A 3,424-nucleotide genomic window follows, 5' to 3' on the forward strand; every position below is an offset into this window, starting at 1 on the left:
GCTTTTATTACAGATGATTTATTTAATTTGTACTCTTTTAATTGATGTATTAATTGTTCTTAAGACCATAGATTTACATTATGCTTTTATGTTTTCTTTACTCTTGTTTTATTATCACATTTTATTTTTGTTTAGATATATTTTACTGGAATTTGTATATGTTTGAAATGTTTGTAAACCATTGTGATGGCTAGTCTAAACAACGGTATATAAAACCCTAACAAATAAATAAAAGAAAATAAATGAAAAAAGAAAAAGGAAGGAAAGAACAACATCAATATTATTCAATGCGATATCCAAGATTTAGCCAGCTGGTTCCAATGTTGGATTTTACGAATCTAGGAAAAACCTGAACTGTGATGGTTCAAAGTAAACATATCTAGCATTATTAATTTTCATACTACATTTACAGGGATAGCGTATAATAAACTGGGCTCCCAGATCCAGGGCCTCCTGGCGCAGAGCCAGAAATGTTTTCCTCTGTTCTTGTGTGATATCTAGTGATATCTGGATAAATCCACACTTTTTGTCCATAATATAATGTATCCCTATTTTGGAAAAAATAGCCTTATAATTAGGTCACAATCAGAGGGAAAAACAAAACTAACAAGTAATGATCCACGATTTACTACTTGATCTTCCACTGAGGTTTCCAATCAAGCAGATAAATCAGAGGGTAAAGGAGGCAATTGATGACTACCCGAAGGCACTCCTTCTCTTTTCTCAGTGGAAGTAAAATTTTACAATAGGTAGAATTGCTTCAGGAGGAATTTTTTGTTTACAAATATATTTATTGTTATGGGAGTCTCAGTTTAGTGGATCCTTGGGCCGACCTGCAGGAGACTGGGAAAAGATGGTCACTGTCTCTAGTAACAGGCAGGCCGGGAGGCAGATGTACAGGCTGGACGTAGAGGTGCTCTTCACCCTGGAAGCTGTTACTCCCCCGGGAGGAGCCCGTAGGAGCCCAACTGCTGGGACTTAGGCAGTTTCACCCTTGGAAGCCAAAGCCCCCCCGGGAGGAGCCCGTAGGGGCCCGGGCTCTGGGACTTAGGCGGTAGTGGATCAGGACTGGGAACTGGAACCAGACTAAGACAGAAGGTCAGTACTGTAACGGGGCTCGGGTTCTGGAACCAGGCAGGTACTGTAGCAGGCAAGCAGGAACGAAGCGATAGCGAGGCAGGTCGCTCCGGGGCACAGTGCAACAGGGATCTGGTAGGTAAGCCTGTTGCAAGGCAAAGACTGAGGGTCCGCGGCCGGCTTATCAAGGCCGCGGCGTCTGACGTCAGGAATTGGGCGGAGTCACCACTGGCGGGAAATGGCCTAGAAAAGTGCCCAAGTGGCAAACGTGCACACGCCTAGAGACAGGGCATCCATGGAAGGCTTCCCGGCGGCGCGGCCCTCGCAGGGATGCCGCCGAACAGGCCAGGAACTAGGCCAACGAAAGCGGGAACAGGTCCAGGAACGCAGAGGTAAAGGTCTGGTCGCGGCGCTCACGGCCAGAACCGCAACATTTATTAAGTTTTCATAAAGTACAACCGGAGCAACCACCATGTCCCAACACAGAAATGAATGCCATGTTATACACAATGATGCAAACATCTGTTATCCCCCCATAATAACCCAGCTTGTATAAACCGTCATGTTATAGAGAACAATAAAGAGGATAACAGCTTCTACATGAATACATGCATATTCGGGCTGACCAGGCACAGAAGTATTTTAGCACTGAAGCATTTTAGGGGTCTTGCTCATAAATTAAATACTACGTTCTTAGTCACTGTGGGAACTGTATTTAAGAATGGGAGCCAAATTTCTATCATGGTTTCCCTTTTAGCTTCAGAGAATGTTTTAGCAGAAAGATGTTCAAAAGTAACTTTAACATCCTATTTTCCCAGGAAAGTAGATATGGGGAGACTTGTCCTACCCAATGGACTAGTATTGCTTTTTTTGTGATTTATTTATTTATTGCTTTTTATATACCGATAGTCATCAAAGATATCACATCGGTTTACAATTTAACAGTAACTTACACGTAAAATGCGTTTGACATGGAACAAGAATGGAAAACATGATGACCCCTGCTCTCTCAAGAAACATACTGGGGTTTAGTAAGTTTCAGAGAGATAGTGAGATATAAACCAGATAACCAAAAATGTAATTCATTGGGAAGGGGAACACCCAAAATAGCAGAGCACCTATTGACTACTTTGGTGCAGATGGAGCATATTTTTTAACAGTTCCAGAAACCATACATGTAGTCATTATACTCTGCTTCACATTTTTCACATAGGAGGCTGACATGCTTGGCATTAAATGCTGTAGACTATGATAAATATACCTGCCATATAAATATGAACTGTGTCTTCCACAGTATAACATTTTCTGAAATCTACGGAATGTGTTTACAATTATAATGAAGGTCAATGTTCGTCAACGTTACTTTTGGCCAACGAGACCAGAGTACTATCACCTCAGGGGGTCGATTTTAAAAGGAGCGCGCGCGCACATTGACGCACCAATTTTATAACATGTGCGCACCCTATTTTTTTTGTTCAGTAACTTACATGCTCTGATGAGCAGGAGTAAGTTATGTGAGCCGACCTGAAACCGGAGGCGCTTCCCTGGGACAGCATTGAATGGTGGTGTCCCAGCCCACCCCACCGCTTTGGAGAGGCCCAGCACTTCGGTGTGAAATGGGGGTTACGCACTTGGCCGGGCCCTATCTTAAAATGCATGCAGTGCGCGGAAGGCCCGGCCACATGCGCAACCCCCGTTATTTACGCACATGGCCCTTTTTAAATCGGGCCGTCAGTTAATCCTGATGATCATCTAAAAGAAGCAAAGCCTTAGAGAGTTTGGCATAGGAGAGTTTTCTCGTCATGTCTTCCTGAAAGATTGTATCTAACTTCCCTATTAGACCTAAACTGGGGTTTTTAATAAGTAAGGACTCGATGTAGTAACGAAGTTGTAAAAAGGCAAAGAAATCTCTGGGTGGTAAATTAAAGGTGCTTTGTAAGTCTTGAAAGCTACATAAGATACCAGAGATTTCCATAAACAATTGTCAGATATGGGTAAGCCCCTTTTGTCTCCACCCCTTGTTCCATCGCTGGGGGAAAGTATGGGTTTCCACTTATGTCTAAGTAAGCTGTAAGGTTTCCGTTCTTTCCAGATAATTTGCATAGTAATTTCCATGCTTGCCTACAAAAAGTGACCACCAAGAAAGACTTTAATTTCTTCAAAAGATCGCACCACTCCACTTGAAGAATAGAGGAGAGAGAGAAGCCACCCGACCACACCTGCAGGTATTCATTTGGTGAGAAAAAGAAGAACCCAAAAGCCAGGTCCCGAATAAGTGGCAACATACAAGCAAGATTATAATGCTGCAAATTAGGGCAATTCAGCCCACCCTGTAACAATGGTAGTT

The sequence above is a fragment of the Rhinatrema bivittatum genome, chromosome 7 (assembly GCF_901001135.1).
Source record: "Rhinatrema bivittatum chromosome 7, aRhiBiv1.1, whole genome shotgun sequence".
NCBI lineage: Eukaryota > Metazoa > Chordata > Amphibia > Gymnophiona > Rhinatrematidae > Rhinatrema > Rhinatrema bivittatum.